Source organism: Orcinus orca, chromosome 6 (genome assembly GCF_937001465.1).
Source record: "Orcinus orca chromosome 6, mOrcOrc1.1, whole genome shotgun sequence".
NCBI lineage: Eukaryota > Metazoa > Chordata > Mammalia > Artiodactyla > Delphinidae > Orcinus > Orcinus orca.
Window position 1 is genome coordinate 102,440,681 of NC_064564.1, and position 26,058 is coordinate 102,466,738.

At 41.9% G+C, this 26,058-nt stretch overlaps 1 long non-coding RNA gene across 1 annotated transcript; it reads right to left on the minus strand.

The window, feature by feature from the left end:
- Window positions 1–7: 7 nt before the first annotated feature.
- LOC125964679 (uncharacterized) lies at window positions 8–25,608 on the minus strand. The gene is made up of 3 exons (XR_007477917.1): window positions 25,574–25,608; window positions 25,092–25,212; window positions 8–897 (listed from the first exon to the last, which is right to left on the minus strand). It is a non-coding gene; the product is annotated as an uncharacterized LOC125964679 (long non-coding RNA).
- Window positions 25,609–26,058: the final 450 nt, after the last annotated feature.

Sequence of the window (26,058 nt, forward strand, 5' to 3'; positions counted from 1 at the left end):
ATTTATTATTGTTTTATTTATTTATTTATTTTTTTGCGGTACACGGGCCTCTCACTGTTGTGGCCTCTCCCGTTGCGGAGCACAGGCTCCGGACGCGCAGGCTCCGCGGCCTGTGGGACCTTCCCGGACCGGGGCACGAACCCGTGTCCCCTGCATCGGCAGGCAGACTCTCAACCACTGCGCCACCAGGGAAGCCCCGTGATTATTTTTGATAGAAATGAGAGTGACTGTTTTAACAGAAAGTTATAACACAACCTTATGGATATTAGATTATAGTCGTGTTCATTGCCTTTGAGGCTTTGTTACATATCTGTAAACCAAACTGAATCCTGAAATCTTCTAGTTTCCTCAAACATCTAGCTACAACTCTCCAAACTAATGTTTCCAATTTCCCTCAAATTCTCTGATATGGAATCACTAAAAGGGACGGCTGCCTTTGAATCTCCTTGGAAGGGACCGTACCAAGTCCTTCTCACTACCCAGATAGAAGCCAAACTTCAGAGATTTTTACACTTAGATACACATCCCCCAATTCAAAAGGGCTCCTCTAGACTCTTAGAACAGCCACTGGAGATCTAAAATTAAGACTGACTAAGGAGGTTCTTTCCCCAAAGACAGCATCTTGTGGCGGACAGCTCTCCTAGGACCATGGGTCAAGATCTTCATCTCCAATATGAAAGCTTTATTCCCTTTGCCTCTTTGCTACTTGCTTTTTCTCTCTGTTAATGCAACAACTATTGTTGAATCTACTGCTGAGGCCATTGCTGTACAACAAAAGTCCCTAACTTTTCTGGCTGAGGTGGTTTTAGATAATAGAATTGCTTTAGTTTACTTATCGGCTGAACAAGGAAGCGTATGAGGCATAGCAAATACTTTCTGCTGTAACTGGATCAGCACCTGTGGTACTGTAGCAAATACAAGAAATTAACAACTTACTCAGGTAAAACAGGTTGATGTGACTTCAGGTACATTCTTTATTTATTTGGTACCAACTGATTTGGTTATTGGGGGCCCTGCCTAAAGAATATACTTCAGTCTTGAGGTATTACCCTGCTAAGAGTTACCACTGTAGTCTCCCTGGTGTGTTATGTTCTCTCAAGGGTATTAAATTCATGATCACAGCCACACCAGTATATCAGATGGTCTCACTGTGCTTGGAGAAACAGAAACAAGATGAACAATGAGAATAACAGCAAAAATTCTTCCAGAGATCTGACATCATAAGCTATGAAGTTCACCATGAGATGCTAGCAACTCAACTCTGACGGTGACTGAGAGTGGCACTAATACCAAATTGTTGGTCAATCTCTCATGTATAAGAGGATGACCAAAAGGACAGAATGGTTAAATTAATTAAACAAGGAGGCCGGGGGCTTCCACGGTGGCACAGCGGTTGAGAGTCTGCCTGCTAATGCAGGGGACACGGGTTCGATCCCTGGTCTGGGAGGATCCCACATGCCGCGGAGCAGCTGGGCCCGTGAGCCATAATTGCTGAGCCCGCGCGTCTGCAGCCTGTGCTCTGCAACAGGAGAGGCCGCGATAGTGAGAGGCCCGCGCACCGCGATGAAGAGTGGCCCCCGCTTGCCACAACTAGAGAAAGCCCTCGCACAGAAATGAGGACCCAACACAGCCAAAAGTTAATTAATTAATTAATTAAAAGAAAAAGAAGTAACTGTTTAAAACAAAAAACAAAAAAACAAGGAGGCCATTAGATTTATGTGGCTTAACGCCTAGGTGACATATGTAAGCAAACCAAAACCTAAACATGTAAATGCCTCAAGGTTAAGAAATCAAAACACTAAGGACAACCAGTCACAAACAGCCAACTAGGTTCTAGCTAGAGTCAACTGATAATTGCCTTACTTTGCTTCTGCCTTTTCTCTATAAAATTGTTCCAACCATTTCTGGTTTGATTCGAATTGATTTTTGCTCAAATATACTCTTAAAAATTGTGATATAACTCAGTGTATCTTTTAACAACACATACCACAGGAATACGATTTTTCCTGCTACTTTAAGTTCCTTGAATCCTCTCTTTATTCATTCTTTTTACACCCAATCCATTCTGTAAGACTCCACAACTGTGGAACAACAGAAAGATAGCCTCATGTCAAGTTGACTTATATCAGGCATTGGCAAGCATCCTGTCAGAACCTCAGTAACAGGTATCCCCATGGTTGGAAATGTCATTGTGCTATTATTAAGAAATACCTGAAATTAGTGCTCTTTTATTACCAAAGGTCTTGTAAGAAAGATTTCTCTCTGGAGCTCATTCTGATACTTCATAGATTATCATCTTCCACATATTTTTTGCAAAAACTTCCATTGTACTAAACCAACTTCCAAAACCTCCATCCTTTTCCTTGAAAACACACACTTTTGAGCACCTATGTGTGTTTTCCAGAAAACCTAAGTGCTTTGGACACATTCTCCTTGACAAACTTGGAGTTCTGGGCTTGTGCGAAAACATTCCACCCCTTCATGTTTTCCAGACAGTGTCTAATTGGAATGGAAACTAGCACAGAATTGGGTGCTTGGTGAAGGAGATGACATGTGGCCCTCTTAGAACTAAGGCGTGATGTCACTCACTAAGGTGAAGACTCTGTTGACTGATGCCTTTTTGACCAGGGATTAGTGAGGTGTGGTGGGCAGAGCACTGGACTGGGAGTCAGGAGGCTCAGATTCCAGTCCTAGTATAGCTGCTACCTTTCTGTTTGACCCTGTGCATTTCATTTTACACCAATTTGGTTGGATTCTTTATCCATACTATAAACCCTCCCCACCTGAGTCTTGTTTTCACTAAGCTAGATCTATCAACTTAGAAAGTCTTAGTATAGGGGCTAAGGGATATCCAATTGGAAAGGAAATTGCAAGGGGATTGCAAAGTGTCAGCTTTCTACACAAACGCTAGATGAACAACAAACAGAAAGTTCTGTAGAAGAAACAGAGGAGGAATCACTTAATTTTGCTTGGTTAGTTCATTCATTCAAGGGAAGATTTTATGCAGAAGAGTGAAATAACCTGATTAATATTTTATGAGATCTCTCTGGCTTCTGTGTAGACAATGGATCATAGAGGACATTAGAGGAAGCAGAAGGGGTAGGTAGGAGACTAATCAAATACAGCAGGGCTCCCCAACCCCCATGCCTCAGACCGGTGCCTGCTAGGAACCGGGCTGCACAGCGGGAGCTGAGTGGCAGGCGAGCGAGCAAAGCTTCATCTGCCGCTCCCCGTCGCTCCCCATCGCTTGCATTGCCGCCTGAACCATCCCCCTCCTGACCCCATCCGTGGAAAAACTGTCTTCCACAAAACCGGTCCCTGGTGCCAAAAATATTGGGGACCACCGAAATACAGGCATACCTCATTTTATTGTGCTTCACTTTACTGAGCTTTGCAGTAATAAATTAAGATACTGTGCTTTTTACAAATTGAAAATCTGTGGCAACCCTACATCAAACAATTCTACGAGTGCCATTTTTCCAACAGCATTGCTTGCTTTATGTCTCTGTGTCATATTTTTGGTAATTCTTGCAATATTTCAAACTTTTTCATTATTATTATATTTGTTACAGTTATCTGTGATCAGTGATCTTTGATGTTACTGCAAAGTAACATAATCTTTTATTATTGCAAAAATATTATGACTCCCTGAAGGCTTAGATGATGGTTCGCATTTTTTAGCAATAAGATACTATTTAATCAAGGCATGTATATTAATTTTTAGACATAATGCTATTGCACACTTAACAGACTATAGTACAATGTAAAGGTAACTTTTAAATGCACTGGGAAACCAAAAAATTCATATGGCTCACTTATTACCCTGGTCTCAAACTGAACCCGCAATATCTCCAAGGTATGCCTATAGTTCAGATAAGAAATGTTATTGGATTGGGCTATGGTGATGGCATTAGAAATGCAGGCAATTTGGAGTAAATAATGAATGAGGAATTATTAAAACTTACCAATAGACTGATTGTGGCTAGTGAAGAAAAAGATGGAATGAAGAATGATTCAAGGATTTTGGCTTTAACAATTGAGTTGGTTTTGTTCCCATTTACTAAAATGGCAGAGATTGGGAGTAGAATATGTTGGAAGTGAAATGAGAGTCAGTATTTTAGACATGTACATTTTGCAACTTCCAAGTACAGATATCAAAAAGAATATTGAGTATATGGATTTGACTCCCAAAGCCGTCTGGGCTAGAGATAAAATTCAGGAGTGATAAGCATTTAGATGATACTTGATAAACCTCAGAGACAGGTACCATTCGAACTGATTCTTGAAGGATGAGTAGGACTTTGCCAATGACTGAGAATATGGACAAGGGGTGTAAATGCAAAGGGGACTGAGTGAGAAAAGGCAGGGAGGTGAAGAGGCCAGGCCAAGGTCTACTAGGTTCTCTGGGCATGAGCTTAGACCACTGCAAAACACTCTTTGTTACAGCAACACTATCTTCTCTCTAGAAACATCCACTAGCCATCCTAGGTCCCTGGACAGTTGGGTTCAAAGCCAATAAAGCATTACAGCTAAGTGGTGGGAATGTAAAATGGTGCAGCCACTATGGAAAACAGTATGGAGGTTCCTCAAAAAACTAAAAACAGAGTTGCCATATGATCCAGCAATCTCACTACTGGGAATGTCTCCAGACAAAACTGTAATATGAAAAGATACCTGCACCCCTATGTTCATAGCAGCACTATGCACAATAGCCAAGACATGGAGGCAACCTAAATGTCCATCAAAAGATGAATGGAGGGCTTCCCTGGTGGCGCAGTGGTTGAGAGTCCGCCTGCCGATGCAGGGGACACGGGTTCGTGCCCCGGTCCGGGAAGATCCCACATGCTGCGGAGCGGCTGGGCCCGTGAGCCATGGCCGCTGAGCCTGCACGTCCGGAGCCTGTGCTCCGCAATGGGAGAGGCCCGCGTACCGCAAAAAAAAAAAAAAAAAGAATGGATAAAGAAGATGTGGTATATGTATACAATGGAATACTACTCAGCCTTAAAAATGAGTGAAATAATGCCATTTGCAGTAACACGGATACAACTAGAGATTATCATACTAAGTGAAGTAAGTCAGAAAGAAAAAGAAAAATACAATATGATATCACTTGCATGTGGAATCTAAAATATGACACAAATGAACTTATCTATGAAACAGAAACAGACACAAACATAGAGAACAGACTTGTGGTTGCCAAGGGGGAGGGGGTTAGAGGAGGGCTGGAATGGGAGTTTGGGATTATCAGATGCAAACTATTATATGTAGAATGGATAAACAACAAGGTCCTACATTACAGAACAGGGAACTATATTCAATATCCTGTGATAAACCATAATGGAAAAGAATATGAAAAAGAATATATGTATGTATAACTGAATCACTTTGCTGTACACCAGAAACTAGCACAACATTGTAAATTAACCAATTTCAATTAAAAAAATAACTAAAGGATTATAGCTAAGGATAACGATAGAGCTTACAGTTTATTTCACTTTTCCTCAAACCAGAGAAAATTTCCCTAATTTTTTAAAATAACATTAAATTCATTAGTGTTTGTCTTTTCCCACGTCTGGCAACTTCATCCAGCATAATTCAGTTCAGACTTCAGTGTCACTACCTGGGAGAGTAGGATAGGTTAAAAGCAATTTAGAAATTACTTGTCACATTTAATTTGTCTTTGGGAAGGGATTTTGAGTTTATTTCTGAACTTTTTTGTTTCAATTCAGTTCCAAAAATAAGCCATGATGTCCTTCTTTTAGACTCTGCCCAGCAGAAAAGTGTTCCTACAACACAAGCATTCAGGAACCCTCTGGCCCCATGTTCCCTTAGGTTTTATTATCTCAGGATGTTCCCACAAGTCTCCTCCTCCATAAGCAGAGTTCTTGCTCTCTCTGCCCTCTCTGTCTCTGTCTCTCACTCCTGAGTTCATCGGCTCTCATTCTCACTCCTGCTCTCATGCTTGCCCTAGTAAACTAGAAGACTCTGATATAGTCTCGCTTGATATTTTCACTTTAGAGGTGATGCATCACTTTTCCACTGCTGCTGTAACAAGTTACTATAACCTGAGTGGCTTAAAACAACTCAAATCTATTATCTTACAGTCTACACGTTGGAAGTCTGGTATGAGTCTCACAGGACTAAAATCAAGGTGTTGAAAGCCTGTGTCCCTTTCTGGACAGTCTAGGGGGAAATCGATTCAGTCTCATGTGGTTATGGCACTCAGATCTCTGTCTCCTTGCTGGGGACTCTCTTAGACTCCACATCTCAGAAACCACTACAGCGTGTCAAAGCTCGCTCACACTGTATCTTTCTTGCCTACTCTTCTGCTTTTCTCCTTTATTCCTAAGGACTCATCTAGAATAACCTCCCCACCTCAAGATCTTTAACCTTAAGCCCATAAAGTCTCTTTTGCCGTGTTACCTTGGAATGTATTCATGGGCTCTGGGAATTAGGGGCCGGACATCTTTGGGGGACATTATTCTGCCTATCACAGCTGAGAAAACTGAGGCTCAGAAGATCAGCATGCCTTGTCCATAATCAATAAATAAAGTGTAAATCTGAACCCAGGAGTGAGATCTGTAACTTCAAGTTCCTTCCACTGTGAAAAAAAAATGCATGCAGCTCAGGTATGAGTTTTGGTCAATCCTAAAGGTAGAATGATGTTTTGGGATGAGTACAGTCTGTAAGATAAGGCACACATGGATTTAGAAGCTTATTCCTCCACGCGCTAGCCACTTGACATTGAACAAATCAGTTTACACCTCTGAGCCACAATTTTCTCACCTATAAAATGAAAAGGATAGGACCCATGTAGCAGGGATTTGGGGAGCATTTAATAAGCTGTTTCTTGAGCACTTAGCACAGGGTTTACATAAAAAAAAAATTCACTGAAAGGGCCAATTTGAGTTCCTATATTGCACAGATGAGAAAACATGCCCAGAGAGGAGGAGCAATTGGACAAGGTCATACAGTGGGTTAGTGGCAAACCCCAAGCCAGATTACACAATGGCATGAGAATTTGGAGGGAGGGTAATTACAAGAATGAAATTCCACACCTGCTTTCTACAACATTCCACAACCAGCCTGGAGGCTGAGCCTCTTCATTCCCTTCTACCGGGGCATCCCACAGGAATTAGAGGCTGAAAGGCAGGCATGCTGGATTCATCTGATGTGACAACTTTGGTCTTCCTTGTTATTTTCAGTTTCCACATTCTTCTATGAACCTCTGCCCTACAGCCCAATCGATGTCAGCTCACTTAGCGTTAAATGCTTCCTGCACACCGAGCCATTTTGCATGCGCTTAGTAAAAATGGAGCCATCCAGCATCAATTCACATGAAATAATTTTCCACTTCATGTCAACCGAAAATCACCAATTTCCTGCTACAAGTGACACTTAGTACTGGGAGGCACTTGGAGTCGTTATGCGTTATCGTCGCCTAGGCTGCTTGCCTTTGTGTGACCAAATCCAATATCTAGAGAGAATATGGATCAAAACTCTATTTTCATGTAATTAAATATAAGGATTAAAATCTAGCCCATCTTCTTATCAAGCTGAAATTTTTTCACCACCTAAAGACAAAAAATAAATTGTCATTGTGTTTGTAACTCCAATGGGGCAGGTCAGAGCAGAACTGTTCAATCATTCGATGGGCGTATAGAGATCTCCTATGTTCTAGTCACTTGCAAACACAAAGATAAATAAAATAAAATCTCTACCCTTAAAGGAATCTTACTGTCCAGCAGGGATTGTTAAATATGTATATAGTCAACTACAATAAAAGGCATATTTAATCATATGCAGCTGTTAAAATATTATGTCTTACGTTGGGGGTCCCCTACCCCCAGGCCGCGGACCGGTACCGGTCCTGTTAGGAACCGGGCCGCACAGCAGGAGGTGAGTGGCGGGCAACTGAGCGAAGCTTCATCGGCGGCTCCCCATTGCTACCCATCCCTCGCATTACCTCCTGAACCATACCCCGCCCCCAGGCTCCCGTCGTCCGTGGAAAAATTGTCTTCCACAAAACCGGTCCCTGGTGCCAAAAAGGTTGGGGACCTCTGTCTTAAGCTAATGATGTTCAAATACTTTCAACTGTGAAAATCTTCATTGAAGTGCAATGCAGTAAATAAAACTGATAATAGGGGACCTGCAGTGGCTGAAGTGGGAACAAGAGACCTGGAGACCTAGCCATTAACACATTATAGTTTCTGATAGCTCTTCATAATATATTTAAAAGGATCTGTTTTTACAATATTTGTAACTGCTTTATTGAATGTACTGATCTGTAGATACAAGTAGAAAGTAATTCTTCTTATCATTACCTCTTTAACTTACACTATAGACTGATTTTTCTCATACTCTTGGTTTGTATCTAGGGGGATTCTACAGTTTCTCTGGTCCTTCTCAGGTATTAATAAATAATCTTGTTTCCCAGCTCATTGTGGAACTAAAGCCAATCTCAGCCAATTAAAAATTTGTTCCCTTTCCCAAGCTTTGGTCCACAAAATTGGAAAATGCAGGGAAAAGTAAAGAGACTTGTCATCTTCCTCTTCCCCATTTCCCCATCACGTTCTTCTATTCCACTTCCCCCACTTATTATGACTCCTGTGACTTCTCCTGGAATGGAGAGCGCTAGGGTGATGTGACAGAACAAAGAGGCAAAGAATGTCTTACTTGGCCACCAGGGCTGCCATATACAGTTGTGTAGGTTGCATACTGCACAAGGGTCCCCAGCCAATGGAACATGGAATGTAGCTCACTCTGCTTGGGAAGCTACACTTACCAAGTACTCTGGTGTGGAGCTGCATCCATCTAAGGGAAGGAAACATTTTTATACATTATCATCTTGTTTTATCACCTGGTTCTGTGCTGCCTCCAAAAGGAGGGTATGTCTTTTATAAAATTTTCACACGGTATATAGGGATAGAGGCAACCTTGTTGACCAGTACAATTTAAAGCTGACATTGGACTAAAGGTGGCAGGTGTTCAAAGACTGGTTCTTTCCTTTGTGAGGTGCTTTGGGAGTTATTAGGCATTCTCCCACTCTAGGAACCTCCCGTTTGTTGATCTCTGATTCCAATGGCTGAGTATTTCTGATCACACTTCAGTCCTGCAACCCAAACCTTCACCCCACACAGACCACCTCTGTTGGGTCTCCTCACGCTGCAGGAGGTCTTTGAATAAAGTCCCTTTCAGGACATCTGGAGGCTTATTCCCTTGTCTGCCCCAGGGACAGACAGCCCTTCCTCCATCTAGGAAGTGGGACTCCATAGACACCCCAGCCCCTGACCCAGTTGCCAAAGACTCCTCAGCAAGTCTCTCCCTGTTAGGCCCTTTCAGGAATTAATCAAATTCCTGTCTCCATATTCACCAAAGTCCAGGACATTTAAATGATTTTCTGAAGGCTCCTCCATCTCAATCAATCCTCTAGCATCTCTTCTGTACCCACACCTGGAGGATAAACCAAGTGGCAAAGCCAGTTCCACAGCTCTTACCCTATCTGACGTCAATAGGTGGTAACTGATGATCTGGGCCTTTGGAGCATCTGCTGAGACTTAAAGACATAAGGAAACGTCTTGGTACATAATGTTTAATGAGATGAGTAAATTCTCAAGTAATAATAAATGGAAACACAGATAAACATATAAACTTGAATGTATGTATGTATGTGCATATGGTGTGTATATGTGTGTATCTATATACTTTATCTATTGATCCATCTATCGTCTATATCTGTCCTTATAGAACCAGATGAGGTGGAGGAGTGGTGGATATTGTTGAGATCTCATTTAAAATATGACTTATGGGGAATTCCCTGGTGGTCCAGTGGTTAGGACTCTGCGCTTTCACTGCTGAGGTCCCGGGTTCAATCCCTGGTCAGGGAACTAAGATCCCACAAGCCATGTGGTGTGGCCAAAAAAATATAAAATAAAATATCAATAAAATAAAATAATAAGTGGCTTCATAGAGCTGTCAGTGGTAATTTAAAAAAATAAAATAAAATAAAATAAAATAAAATATGATTTATGTAGCACCTGTGAATGTCACTTAGGGGCCCTGCCTACAACTCAAAGACAGAGGATATAAATTCTAGGTGCCACCTCTGTTAGTTTCCTTTTGCTGCTTTAACGAATTACCACCAACATAGTGACTTAAAACAGCACGGATTTATTATCTTAATGTTCTGGAGGTCAGAAATCTGAAAAAAGGGTCTTACAAGGCTAAAATCAAGGTGTCACTAGAGCTGATTCCTTCTGGAGGCTCTAGGAGGGAATCTGTTTTCTTGCCTACAATAGTTTCCAGAGTCTGTCTACATTCCTGGGCTCACGGTCCCATATCATGCAACGTCTGCTTCTGTCATCACGTGTTTTCTCTAACTTTGACACTCTTGCCTCCTTCTTATAAAGACTCATGATTTCATGGGACTCACCCAGGTAATCCAGGGTGGACTTCCCATCTCAGGATCCTTTTATTACTTCTGGTCCATTTTGCCATGTAAGGTAATGTGTTCATAGGTATTGGGGATTAAGACGTGGACATCTTCGATGGGTTTCTAGTATTCTGCCTACCACACTAGCCTTGACAGGATGCCATAGACAGAGAAAATGAAAAATGGTAACAAATATGACAGCTTTAAAGTATGAACTTGGGTGAGTTACTTAAGCCCAGTCAGCTCTCAGTTTCTTCATCTATAAAGTAATAGTACCTGCCTCATGCAATTGTTACTCGTGTTAAATGAGTTACTATTTTCAAAATACTGAGGGCAGGGCTGGCTCATGGAGAGTGCTACATAAGTGATTTTTAAAAGTCACAATGGAGGGAATTCCCTGGCGGTCCAGTGGTTAGGACTTGGCGCTTTCACTGCCAAGGGCTCGGGTTCAATGCCTGGTCGGGGAAATAAGACCGCCAAAAGAAAAAAAAAAACAGAGCTTAAAAAAAAAAAGTCACAAGGGAGGACACTCTACATTGCAAAGTAGACTTGGGATCCAGCTGCTTCTTATTTGGCCGACACTGTGTTACATATTCCAGGATTAATGGCAGCAGGGGCTTATTAACTTAATGGACGTTAATAAATCTCCGGAGTGAGTCTGATACAATAGTGTATGTATTTACTATTTTTTTAAGAAAGTAATCTAAAACATTAACAGTTCTCATGTGAGATTATGGGTGATTTTTATACTCTTCTTTATAGTTGATCTATGTTCTATATTTTGTTCAATTAACTATATATCAGTTATATCAGAGGAAAAAAAATAATGCATGCAATTTAAATGTTTATATATATAAAGAGATCAGAGGTTTTTTCCTGGGTTCCTGGACTTGATTTCTGATGTGTGGAGGACAGGGCTCCCTACACATTCAAGCAATGCTCCAGCACCAGCCGGGTGTCCTATAGTTCAGTTCAATTCTGACACTACCTGGAGATGGCATCAGAGTCACAGGTTGATGGCTCAGTCCCACAAGACTGCCCCGCACTCCCTTCAGATGTCTGTTGCAAGCCCAGGTTATTCCTCACATTTCTGAGCAACTGGCTATAGGTTGTACATTCCCATGATGTTCTCCTTGGACGTTAAAGTCAGTTGCAAGTCCAGGCTGTTACTTGCACTTCTGACTGACTGGCTATAAACAGGAGGCTCCCAAGACCCCTCCTCGGGTTCTATTAATTTGCTAGTGTGGCTCACAGAATTCAGAGAAACACTTCACTTACTGGATTACCAGTTTATTATAAAAGAATATAACTCAAGAATAGCCAGACGGAAGTGACGCATAGGGCAAGGGCACAAGCTTCCGGGCGCTCTCAGAGTACGCCTCCGTCCCCAAATTTCCACTTGTTCACCAACCTCGGAACCCAGTCTACTGGACGCCCTTGGTACCCAGTCCACTGGATTTTTATGGAGGCTTCAATACAGAGGCATGATTGATTAAATCATTTGCCACTGGCAATTGAGCACAATCTCTAACCCCTCTCCCTTCCCAGGAGGTCAGGGAATGGGATAGAAAGTTTCAACCCTCTTATCTCCTGGCCAGTTCTCAGGGCAGTCAGCCCCACCCTTAGGTGTGGTCAGAAGTCACCTTATTAACATAACAAAATATACCTTGATCACTCCGATCTATTAGGAAATTCCAAGGGTTCTAGGAACTCTGTGCCAGATAGGAGAGGGCGGGGATGAAGACCAAATATATATTTCTTATTATAAATCACAATATCATTAGTCATTGGAGAAAAACAGAAAAATAAAAGTGTCTACACGCTATTCAAGCCATGTAAACAAAACCAAGACAATAATCCTTAACGGACCTCTATGGACCATTGGATACAATCTAGACACACAGACCTAGCATTTAAGACTTTTTAGAAACCAGCTCCAATCACCCTGCACACTGTGATTCTTCCCATCCCCTTGTTGCTGTGAATCAAGCTAGCAAAGCCCTGTTTAGAAGCTGTGATGTGAAGCTCTACATTGTGTCCTGGGTCTGCAACTACTACAGCAAACCCTCTCTATTCTCAAGTAATTAATAACCTAAAAGAAGGGGTAGAGTTCTATACAACAAAAGACCAAAAAAATGGTCTCAATGGCATCTTTGTTATTGTTATCATCAAATGCTATGAGACATGATTGATCCTAATAGGGCTAGGGCTGGCTTCTGGGATATGCAACCTGGGCAGTGAGTGCCCTGGCTTAGGAGGGCCCATGCTTAGTGCAGAGCTAAGTGCAGAGCTAAGAATTTCAAGCTACAGTCGGCTTGAAATTCTTTTTTTGTTTGTTTTGGTTTTTTTGCGGTACACGGGCCTCTCACTGTTGCGGCCTCTCCCGTTGCGGAGCACAGGCTCCGAACGTGCAGGCTCAGCAGCCATGGCTCACGGGCCCAGCCGCTCCGCGGCATGTGGGATCCTCCCGGACCGGGGCACGAACCCGTGTCCCCTGCATCGTCAGGCGGACTCTCAACCACTGCGCCACCAGGGAAGCCCGAAATTCTTAACCATTTCTGAACAAGGAGCCATGCATTTTCATTTTGCACTGGGTGGGCCCCACAAATTATGTAAACAGTCCTGAAAACGGGTCTGAGGGTGGAGGGCAATTGGACGTGGAGGCTCCAAGTACATCGTCATTGAGAAACACCAATCAAGTGGCCAAATCCACAGGGTTTACTTTGCCTCTCCTACGCTTTGGACACCACGCTAAGAACTACATGTACGTATATGTATATACACACATCCACTTTCTCTATCAGTATGTATGCACACACACTTAAAATTCCACCAGTTCATAGCTATCTACTTGCTTCTTCTCCACCAACATCTACCTTACCATTTATCTCTCCATAGGTGCAACAGGAAAAGATTTTCTACGAATTTAACTTCCTTTGCCTTCTCACTCTCCCTCCTTCCCTCCCTCCCTTCCTTGATCCCTTCCTCCTTTTCTTCCTTCTTCCTTTTTGTTGATTAATGAGGTTCTATGACTCTTAAGTCCTTATGTCAACTTCGGTGGGCCTCACTTGGGCTGCTTATTTCAAATGCAGATTTTTATACTTCAGTCCTAGAAATTCTGATCAGTAAGCCTGAATTGGGGCTGCAGGAATCTACACTGAAAACACACACACACACACACACGCAAACACACACACACACACACACACACACACACGCAAACACACACACACACACACACACACACACACACACACACACACACCAGGTGATTCCGATGCCTACCAGAACGTTGAGGAACATTGCTCAAATGTGATACAATCCCCTCACCTAATGGTTCTCAGAAACTGAAACCCAGAAAGAGAAAGTAACCTCCCTAAAAGTCAAATGTTGATTTGCTAACAATTTTGAAGAAGGAAGGTCCATACCTGACCATCTAATTTGTACTCCAGAGCCCTTAAAAGCGTAAGTTCTTGAAATCATGGAAATGCAAGTCTCCAAAAACGCTTGGGTGATCCCTAGGGGAATGCAGTGTTTGAGTCAAGTCACACCTTTTCATCTTCTTTTCCCACAGTGAAAATCAGACTGAAAAGAACACATAGGGGCATGCTGGAAGTGGGGAGAAATCAGAAAAGAGAAACTTGCAGCCCTGCCCCGGTGTGCAGACGAGAAGGCCTGGCTTCCCAGGGTCCAAGCTTCTTGCGCTGGGCGGTGCTCCACGTGCCTTCAGGATGTTTTTTTTTTAAATACAAACCTCCCTGGACACCCTTAGCCCTGACACAGCACCTTCCACGTGGAGTGTGGCGTGATGGGGACACATGAACACTGAGATTGGACGGTCTAGAATTCACCTCCTGTCTCTGGCACACCACCTTCAAGCTGTGTAACCTGCAGCAAATCATTTCAGCTCTCCGTGCCTTGGTTTCAAGATTTATCAAAATGACAGAATGGTAATGAACACACAGGGCTTGTGGTTGAGAGACTGTATAATACTAACACATTAAGAGAACAGGCTGTGAAGTTGGAAACCTAAGTTCAAATACTGGCTCCTCTTCTTAACAGCTGTGACCTTGAGGAGGTTACTTCGCTCTCTGGGACAGATAAGGATTATGATCACACAGTCCCTGTGGGTGACTGCTCAGATGAAATGAAACAATGTATCGAATGCTGTTGACTAAGCACCTAGCAAGGACTCAATGAATATAAGTTGTATGAAGCATGGTAGATGCTTGATAAACCAATGGGAAATCAAATGAATGGGAAAAAGGAGAATTTGAGGCAAAGTGGAGTTACACAAAGCAATGTGTCTTTTCTCCTCTCCAAGAACACTCTCTGAACCCAGTGAATTTCCACTGATGGGGGAGAAGCTGGGATGGCAGACCAGATTAGGGTAATTGCCTTCCTTGGAAGCTGAAAAGTTACAGTTAGTTTGCCTCCGGCACCTCTATTACTGCAACTTCAATTCAATCCCCACATCCCACTGAAATAGTGAATGAAATTTAAAAGCTGCAGAAGAAGAGAAGGGAGAATTGCGGAGTGAAGCCAAAACGCTTCAGGCTTCATTTGGATCCTGTCCTGCCATCTCCCCACCCTGTCTCTGGCCCAGGCCTCCGCAAGCTTCCTCTCTTTCTGTCCTTTTTCGGGGGAAAAAGTCTTTGTCCCTGCAGTTGGCCGTGAGAAGTTCTTCTTTTCTTTTCCTTATGGGCAAGTGCAGGGGAAGGGTGAGCACGCTGAGGCATTGAGGGGGAGAGCCCAGAGGAATAAGAGAGCAGGGCTTTGGTCTCGGACTGAAAACACAAATAATACAGCTCTTGGTCAAGGTTCTCATCAAGTCACTGTAGCTGCCTCTTTACTTGCTTGTGTTTTCACCAGGCAGGGGGGTGTCCAGGCCCCAATGTCAAGGCCATGAGCAGTCAGATTTGGTATAAAGCCAGGCCATCAACAGCTGCACAGTTTATCTGTTGCAACATTTGTAACACGGGATAAGATGGGTACAATACGTGGCACCATATGCTCAGTAAAATGCCTTTTTCTTGCTCTCGTCCTCGTTCTTCTTCTTCTCTTCCACTACCTCTTTCTTCTTGTCCTTTTTCGTCCTTATGCTTTTCCTGCTCTTTCACTCTCTGTCTCTGCTAGCCAAAGTCAGGGGCCATGTTTTACTCAACTCTGCCTCCCCTGAGACCTTGTACACAGCAGATGCTCAATGGATCCTTGTATAATGGAGAAAGAAAGAAACTCTCCACTGCCCTTTCTCTGCATATTAGAAAGCACTATCATATCTGTGTTCTTGCCAATGAGTACTAGCTAGTAAAATGCAAAACTTCTAAGTAAAGAATTAGAGAAACATAAAAACCTAGAACAACCCATGCACTGGCTTAGGCTCCGAACTCTGACTTTACATAAAAGACACTGGAGACTCAGAGTAGAGCAGGGATTTATTTACGGCCCTTGTGGGGGGCAGGGGCAGAGTGATCTGTTTTTCTCCTCATCCATTTCAATCTCTCTATACCACGACATCTCCCTCTATGCAGGTGAGTCTCCTGATTGTCCCATTAATACATTCACTCATTTATTCATTCAGGAAAGAAATGTCTAATAGCACTTACAATGTGTCACGTAGTCATGGTGCTAGGTACCAAGGTCAACTATACATAAAAATAGGCCTGGGGCTTCCCTGCTGGCGCAGTGGTTGAGAGTCCGCCTACCAATGCAGGGGACACGGGTTCGTGCCCTGGTCCGGGAAAATGGAGCGGCTGGGCCCGTGAGCCATGGCCGCTGAGCCTGCGCGTCCGGAGCCTGTGCTCTGCAACGGGTGAGGCCACAACAGTGAGAGGCCCACGTACCGCCAAAAAAAAAAAAAACGCCTGATTTTTACCCTCATAAAGCAAACGAAGGAGACTGCTGTTAACTGAAAACATGTAAACTCCACTGTACTCTTCTCAACATACGTGGATATATATTCAGTTTTAAATAGTAATAACGTGCTTTAAAGGAAAACTCTAAGATGCTAGGAGAGGGGAAAATAAAAGGTGAACACTATTTAACGGAGGCATGGAGGAAAGCATTTCTGACTGAATGACTTTTAAACGGAAGCCTAAAGATTAAAAAATATTCTTATGGGCAAGTTCCGCTAGTCCTCTACACCTCTGCTTATGTGGCTGGCCCATCTGGAATGCCGTTCTTTGTTTCTTCCTTCATCTAAGGTCCACATGTTCTTCAAGTCCCAGTACAAAGGCCACAAGTCTTCCCATATCATTTTATTTTATTTTATTTTATTTTGCGGTACGTGGGTCTCTCACTGCTGCGGCCTCTCCCATTCCGGAGCACAGGCTCCAGACGCGCAGGCTCAGCGGCCATGGCTCACGGGCCCATCCGTTCCGCGGCATGTGGGATCTTCCCGGACCAGGGCATGAACCCACGTCCCCTGCATCAGTAGGCGGACTCTCAACCACTGCGCCACCAGGGAAGCCCTTCCTTTATCATTTTAGCCCTGCACTTTCTAAAAGAAGATCAAGTCTTCCCTCCAAAAATACAGTCTCATCATTTCAATGCATATTCAGCGAACACTTTGTCAGAGATGTTTGACTCCGTTTGCCAAGACAAATGCATCTGTATTCTTTATACGGATGAAACAGGTCCATGTTTATCTGGTTAACATTTATTAAAGCATGTTGGATTTGTATGAGCTGAGGCCTGGTCTAAGAAGTTCTACAGGCAACCTATTACGTAATTGCTTCATGGATATATATATAATAGATTGATAGATAGATCGCCAGGTGTTATATACTGGAAGAGTGAAATTTGCTGAAAAAATATAAAATCTTAATCAAGAGATTAGAAATGACAGAGCAGTGAAAAAAAGAAGGGTGAATTTGAAGATGGGAGACATGAATATAGATTCTACTTCTATTTTTTTTTAATGACTTAAACAGCAACAATAACAAGGAGACTAATCTCTAGGCTTTATGGAGCTCTTAATACATTCTAGGCACTGTGCTAAGAATTTCATGTAAATTACCATGTTAATCCTATTAAATAGGAATTATTGTGAGTTTCACTCCAGTTTTTACAGATAAGGAAGCCGAAGTTTGGGGAAGTTAAGTAACTTTCTCAAGGTAACACACTTAATAAGTAATAAATGCAGTGTTTAAACTGGGTGGTTTAATTCTAGAACCCACGCTACATACGCACTTGAAAGTTCAGGGCAAGCTTAATAAGCATCTTAGCTATAGCTGGCAACAATTTTTGTAACCTAAAATAACAAGGGGAGTGGACCCAGTCAATGACAACTCAAGCACCTCTATTTTAAAGGGCTTCATCTTTCTGTTCTTTCACTGCTTGGGAGGATCAAGAGACGCTTCCTAGAAGAGTTACAGGAAGATCTGGAATCTGGAGAAATTTTCAGTCTCTTGGGTTCCTTTCACTTCATTCAAACCCCGGTCCTGCAATTCTTTGATTATTTATAGAGGATATTCCCAAAGGAAGGCAGCACCATATTCTGCCTTAGAGATTGCAAAGAGAGATAAATAAAACATTCCTCATTCTCTTACTCGCTGGGGAAATTGGGGGCTGTGTTTACATCGCTTCCTTGGTATTTATCCTCCTGCTGACTGTTCCATCCCCTCTATTTCATCTTGTTATTTTACTTCCATTAGGGGAGCAGAAAAAACATGAGAAGCCATTCTGATCCACCCCAATCCTCAGAGGGCATTGCTCGGTCAAAGTCAGCATCCTCTCCCTTGTAATTTTCCCTACAAACATCTCATTCAAGAGGCATTTTCCTCCCTCTGAGTACTAATGTCCTGATGATGATAAAAATAAATAAATATCACACACATACACACACACACATCAAAACAAAACAGAAGGGGAAAAAAGAGAACAGAAAATCGATTGCACGCTTGGTTCATTTCATGTTTATATACTTCTGGATTTCCTTCCTGGGCTCCTGAGAATTGCCTAGTTAGCAGTTAGGAAGGGCTGGCGGGGTCACAGCAGTTTTAACGTGGCAGGCCTGTCTTCCCGTGGCTTTTCTTCTTTGGGAAGGGGCTGAGGTTTATTAAGAAATCTTCTGAACATGTGAGCTCCTTTATTTACCCATCACGTCCACAGAGACATTGATGCAGTCCATTTTGTGTGGGGAACTGACAGGATTATTTGTTATTTTCAGTACTTTTCCGGAAATAGCAGCTTTGCTTCAAGAAAATCCTGCGGTTGGTTAAAACAATTTTGATCACTGGAGCCCTTATTTGCTTAATTTTTCTTTACCCTGGCTCTTCAGTGAAGGACACATACTCTGAGCATCTAGCTGTGTATTAAGATCTATACCGAGCACGTTCCATGTGTTATTCCACTTGATTAAATAAACAAATATATTGAAGTAAACAGCAATGTCCTAATGCTATAGATGGAGAAACTGAGACTCAGTATAAACATAATTCTGATTGGGAGACTGTGAGAAATCTTTGCAGCTCATTGATATAAATTTACTTCCCTCTGATAAGTTTCTTTTTAAATTTTATTTTACAGTAGAGTTCATTTAAAATGTTGTGTTCATCTCAGGTGTACAGCAAAGCGATTCATTTATACATATACATATATCCATTCTTTTTCAGATTCTTTTCCCATATAGGTTATTACATAATATTGAATATAGTTCCCTGTGCTATACAATAGGTCCTTGTTGATTATCTATTTTATATACAGTAGTGTGTATTTGTTAATCCCAAACTCTTAGTTTATCCCTCCCCCCCACCCCAACATGTTTCCCTTTGGTAACCATAAGTTTGTTTTCGAAGTCTAATAGGTTTTAAAAGGCAATGGGGTACAGCTGACATCACTGGGTTTTTGAATACTAGATTTGTGTCCCTTACAAGATACACGGCCTTAAGCAAAAAACATGAAACTATCTAACCCTTATTTTCCTCCTCTCTGTGGTATAAAAGGGACTGTATGAAAAATTTTTTTAATTTATTTTTTAAATTAATTAATGTTTTAACATCTTTATTGGAGTATAATTGTTTTACCATGGTGTGTTAGTTTCTGCTTTATAACAAAGTGAATCAGCTATACGTATACATATATCCCCGTATCTCTTCCCTCTTGTGTCTCCCTCCCTCCCACCCTCCCTATCCCACCCCTCTAGGTGGTCACAAAGCGCCGAGCTGATCTCCCTGTGCTATGCGGCTGCTTCCCGCTAGCTATTGATTTTACGTTTGGTAGTATATATATGTCCATGTCACTCTCTCACTTTGTCCCAGCTTACCCTTCCCCCTTCCCATGTCCTCAAATCCATTCACTAGTAGGTCTGCGTCTTTATTCCCATCCTGCCCCTAGGTTCTTCATGACCTTTTTTTTTTTTTATAGATTCCATATATATGTGTTAGCATATGGTATTTGTTTTTCTCTTTCTGACTTACTTCACTCTGTATGGAGACTGTATGAAATTTTGATACAGAAATCAGATACAGAAATTCTGGCTCCACCATTTACTAATGCTATGTCTTAGGTTAGCTTTCCCAAAAGCAATGCTTGGAATGAGGATTCATGCATGTGTTATTTATTAAGGACATGCTCCCAGGAGAGAATGATAAGGGAGAAGTAGGAGAGGGATGGGAAGAAATCAAGCAAGGGTGAGATGTCAAGCGAGTCCCCATCTCAGCCTGATCCCACAGGGAGCTCTGGAGCATATTCCTCCTCAGTTTGTCCTCGCTCAAGGCAAAGGAGCTGGATTTTCACACTGTCATCCCTGTCTGTCACTGGTAAGAGCCGCCCGAGAAGGCTATGAACTCCCAGGTACTTTTGACTCTCTGCTTGTGCTGGGCAGTGGCCAGAGGTAAGATAGACATAAGAAGATCTGGGTGGTGCACTCTGTGGTTCTGGGTATGACATTTCACATTTCTATTTTATGTTCCTATCTTTAAATTGGTCAGCTAGGTTCTACAACTTCAATTTGTTTAATTGTTCCACATGAAATTGGAAAGAAAAAGTAAGTTCCTTCCACTGGAACTTAAGTTTCTTGGGCCAGGGATCTTGATTTTACTCAGTTACATAGCCCATACTCCTACAAGACTGACTAACAGTAGAAGGGGCTAAATAAATATCTAACAAAGAAATGAATGGTGAACAAATGGGTATTCACCAATTGTTGGATAAGGGTTGTCATGACTATCAGATTAATCTGCTAATTAGATCATCAAAATATTTCGTATTCTCACATTGGGCTTGTCACACATATAGGAAAGACACCAATGGACCCAGAGAATGTAAAGATATCTTAATGAAAAATAACACAGAGGGACTTCCCTGGTGGCGTAGTGGTTAAGAACCTGCCTGCCAATGCAGGGGACATGGGTTTGATCCCTGGTCCGGGAAGATCCCACATGCCGCAGAGCAGCTAAGCCCATGAGCCACAACTACTGAGCCTGCGTGCCACAACTACTGAAGCCTGCGCTCCTAGAGCCCATGCTCTGCAACAAGAGAAGCCACCGCAATGAGAAGCCCATGCACCGCGATGAAGAGTAGCTCCCGCTCGCCGCAACTAGAGAAAGCCCACACGCAGCAACAAAGACCCAACACAGCCAAAAATAAATAAATAAATAAATAAATTTTAAAAAGCCCCAGAAACATACAAAGATATTTACTTAAAGAAAGGGATAACACAGTACATCCTAGACCAGGGTTTAACTTCCCAGTCCCCAAACTACCCACAAGAACAAACTGCTATGAATGATACCACTGCTTAGAATGAGGGTTTTACCCCTTTTCCATTTTCATGGGGCTTTATGCCCTCTAAGTGCCTCCCATCTTGGAGGCTTGGCTAAACAATAGCCTTCCCACTAGGTACAAGAAACTAGAATTGGTAACAACCCCAGACTCCATAAATACGGATGTGAGCATCATGTGGGTTTGAAGATTTAATTTATATAATAGCATTGTCCATTAAGCTTCATGCTGAGAAAGTAATATAAAAATATTTTGCTAAGTGAAAGAATACAGTCATAAAAAACACGTATTGTATGGTATCATTTATATGAAATGTTCCAAGTTGTCCTCTGTACCAATGGGGACAACAGTACCTATCCTATAGGATTTATTGTAAGGATTAAACGAGTAATAGCAAGTCAAGCATTGAAAACGGCGCTTGACACTGACATGAATGCTGTGTAAATATTAAGTATAATTATCAACAACAAACAAAAAAGCAATGGAAAATTGCTGATAAATGGAAATTGACACAGACATGTAACAATAATTCACAAGTGACACAGCTGAAACACACATGAAGGGGTGTTTGACTTCACAAGAAAACAACTACACGCACCTTAAATTTTAAAAGATGTTATTCTATCAGATTGGCAAAGATTACTTTTTGTAGCACACCCAGAAGTTAGTAAGGAGCGACAGCAAAGGGCTTTGTCATACACAGAGGGAGAGCATGGAAACTGGAACAAACCCTTCTAATGAGCATTTGGACAAGTTTATCAAAAAGCACTTCATATCATCATGAAATTGCTCATTATATTTTTTCAACTGAGAGCCAAGGAAAAGAGAGAGAAACTTTCTTTGATGGAAAGTGACACAGAACACGTAGAGGTAGTTACACTAAAAGGAGATCACAGCATACTTTAGACTGGGTAGTAACTTCCCAGGCTCTGCTGGGATAGACTGCCATGAAAGATACCTTTGCTCAGGAGGGAAAATTCAAGTTCAGTTCACCTTTAACTGAGCTGTAGAATTTTGAGAGGCCTGGCTTATTGCAGAGATCTGAATTTCAACTCCTACGCATGAGCATGCCCAAATTCTCCTCTTCTGATCCTTGTATCACCAAGACCCCAGGAACAACCCTCCGTATTTCCCCCACCTTCCTAGGACAGCTACAGCAGCCATTTACTTGCTTATTTTCTGGATCTCAATTGCTTCTTCGTGTGTGTGTGTGTGTGTGTGTGTGTGTGTGTGCGCGCGCGCGCGCGCGTGCTTATAAATTTCTATTTTCTTGTGAATTCAGCTGTGTATTTAAAAGGAACTCTCATATAATATCTAGGGTTTCCAAGTATTGTATAGCAGTAGAGCTTTCCAATTCTCTAGCCCATTCTATGGCCCAAGCCAGATATCTATTTTAAGATGATCTACAAATTTGCCAACTCCCATGGTCCTATGGTTCTAAGAGGAAAACCTAGAATCACACATAATTAAAGGCCTCTTTGTATGAGAATAAGCATGAGAACAAGAAAACGCTACATTTGGCCAAGCACTGAAGCAGTTTGGGTTTTCATATCTTTCTACAGCTATCAATATAGACCTCCACAATGCTCTCCCGGCCCCATGTGCACGTGCCTAGGACTAATGACACTCTTGGATATGATCTGTCTACAAGCCTGTCTGTCCTAGAAGACAGCTGCCTCTCTAGAAGCTAGCATTCTCTCTCCTATAAATCTGTATCCCAGTTTCTAGAACTACGTCTCCCACGAGAATACGTGCTCTGTGCATGCCTGTTGGAAGAATTAGTGACTTTTCTTTTAGAAATATATCTGATGGGGTGGTAGAGAGAAAAGGTCTTAGATGAAATGCTTTGGGTCAACTGTAATAAATGGTGCATTTTTAATTTCACAAATATCAATTGAACACCAAACATAACTGTAGCCACTTTCTAGGTCCTGAAAGATGAATACACTTTGTTTGAGAAAATGGCTGTTTTTATCAGGATTTCATTTACATTCTATAGGAAGAATTTCTGTGCATGTGTGTATTTTGCGTGTGTGTGTGTGTGTAAGAGAGAGAGAAAGAGAGAGAAAGAGATTTCTCCCTTGCAAAATAATATGTTTTTTATATGATCTGGAGAGAAATCCTTCAGTGTAGTAGCAGAAACATCTACCAGACAAGCCTGCCTGGGTTAGCTATTTTCTAGCTATGTGATCTTCAGCAACGTACTTCCTTTCACCAAGTATCAATTTTCTCCTACATGCCTTCCAGGGTTGTTATGAGAATTGAGAATTGTAAATAATGTCTATAAAAATACATGGCCCATAGTAGGTGCTCAATAAATCATAGCTGCTGCTATTACATCATAACATGAGAATCCTTCTCAAATGTGAGGGTTAACTCCCTTATTGAGTCTGTCTTCCAGGTTCAGGGTCTGGACACTTGTTTTCTTTAAAATAGGGTACAATGTGACTTCTTGTTACTAATTCTAATCCTGTGAAATGCATATTATGATGGGCAGTTCTGTCAGTTAGGGTAAGACAAGATTGAGCTTGCACATTTTCTTTAGTAAGCATGGAGCCAACCTCCTTTATTGACATTTCCAAATCAGAGCCAGCAGCAGAAATATAGATAGTGCCATAACCTTGATGCCTTGAGATTCTCTAAAACCTATTTGATATGACAAAAGGTCGACCACATTGGTTACCAGGAAAACCTCAGGAAGTGCAGACGAGCCCTTAGGGCATCAAGGGCTAGGGTATTTCACTGCTCCCCTGTCTCTAAATGGATAGCATCTCACAGGGACGTTTTACCACATTCCTCTCATCTGGTGCCAAGAATGTTCAGGAAAAGCCAACAGGAAACAAAAACTAGCCAATTTGTAAAATTTTCTCATGCCTCTTTTATTTCCCAGTGTATGCTCTCGTTGATCTCGCAGAGTTCTTGAGGCTGGAATGGTGAATAATAACCTCAGGCCATGCATGGTCTGACCTTGGCAGAGGCCTTTCCTTTTGCCTTTCCTGGTTGCAGTGGGTCAGATTCCCATGCGTGTGCATCGTAGCCCCAGAAGAATCGCCTCTGTAGCTCCTCTGTCTACTTATTGAGAGGAAGACGTGGAAAGGGGTGGCAGGGAGAGTATCAGACTTGGAGTTCTACCACTCATGAGCTTAGAGGTCTTGGGTAAATCATTTTATATCCCCAGACCTTCATTTGTCATCTGCAAAATAGAATCAGTGTCTAGCTCGCCTGAGAACACATTTGTGAGAATAGTTTATAATATTAAATATAATATTTATATTTATTACATTATAATGTAACTTAATCCCTATACATGCGGAGGCTTTTTATTTTTGCCATGTCCATCACCAGAGGGAAATGAAACACCCTCCATTCTTCTTTCAAGCTAATGCCATTTCTAACATTGTCTTATACACAATATGAGCAACAAGCTAGAGTTATGATTATGAAAAGATCTAGGGAGAAAGAGAGCAAGTTATTAAGGAACTGGCTTATGTGAATGTGGAGCCCTCTGGGTCTGAAATTCTTAGGGCAAGCTGACAGGCTGAAAATTCAGGTAAGAGCTGATGTGGATACTGCAGTCAAGTTCTGCAGGGTTGCAAGCTGGAAACTCAGGCAGAATTTCTATCTTCTAGTCTTGAGAGTTCCTTCTACTTTTGGAGAACCTCAGTCTTTGCTCTTAAGGCCTTCAAGTGATTGGGTGAGGCCCACCCACACGATGGAGAATAATTTACTTTATTGACAGTCTAGTGATTTAAATGTTAATCACATCTAAAATATATCCTCCCAGGCATTCACATCCAGATTGGTGTTGACCAAACAAATGGGTACCATAGCCTAACCAAGTTCACACATAAAATGAACCACCACAGCACCAACTACTGCAGAGGATTTCCAAGTGGAAAGAACTGGGTGGTGGTTTGGAAAGAAGAAGACTTACGGAGCACATGATCTCTGGTCTTCAATACCTGAAGGGCAGTTGTTGAATGGGACTTGCTTCTAGAGGTCACTGAAGGCCCAACAATGACCAAGAAGTACAGCTCCAGAGAGACCAACTCTGGCTGAAAATAAGGAAGAATATAGTATCAGCTACATGTGTTGGATGCTACATATTTTGATTCCATGGAAGTCTTCAAATAAAGCTGAGCTGTTGCACTTCATGAATGCCACACTTGGAGGGGATGGCCGGGATGCTGCATCCGACGGGATGCCCCTAAAAGTAGCATCTAAGGTCCTCCTGAAGTATGAGATTCCATGATGTTACACAGATATTCTGAATCATTTAGAGCAATTTTTAAATTGCAGTTCATTACTATGTGAGGACACAGATCGCCTCTTTTCAAGAAGCAAATGTAAACATTTTATTTATTTAATGTTTTACTTTTCCCTGTTGGCATTTTTTCCAAAGGTGCTCATTCCTACCTGGCATAAGACTCATTTTAGGCTGTTTTTTTAATATTATGACAGAGCAAGGGTGAAGTAAGTAGATGATGGCGTTACAATCATGAATTAGCATTCTCTTTCCTTGTTGTACTGATCATATAAGCCTGAAAGTTGGAATTGAAGTGGTTTTAGTAACAGTTCAAATTAATGTACTCAACTATATGAGACAAGTAAATATGATTATGTACCCACATGTTTCAGGTTTGCCTAAATTTGATGGTATGTGTAGTATTTCGTCTTTGACTCATTCTCTAATCTCAGGCAAGTTAACTTCTTCATGTCTTAGCTTCTCCGTCTGTAAAATGGGTATGTTTCATTGATCACTCAAATTTTCAGATTCTTTCTAGCTCTTACATTTGGTGACACTGATTCCAAGTTATCTTCAGAAATCTTTCAGAACTCTACTAAAGCACTATTGCTAAACCCATATAATATCTAGGATTAATCGATATTTTCTTCTTGCA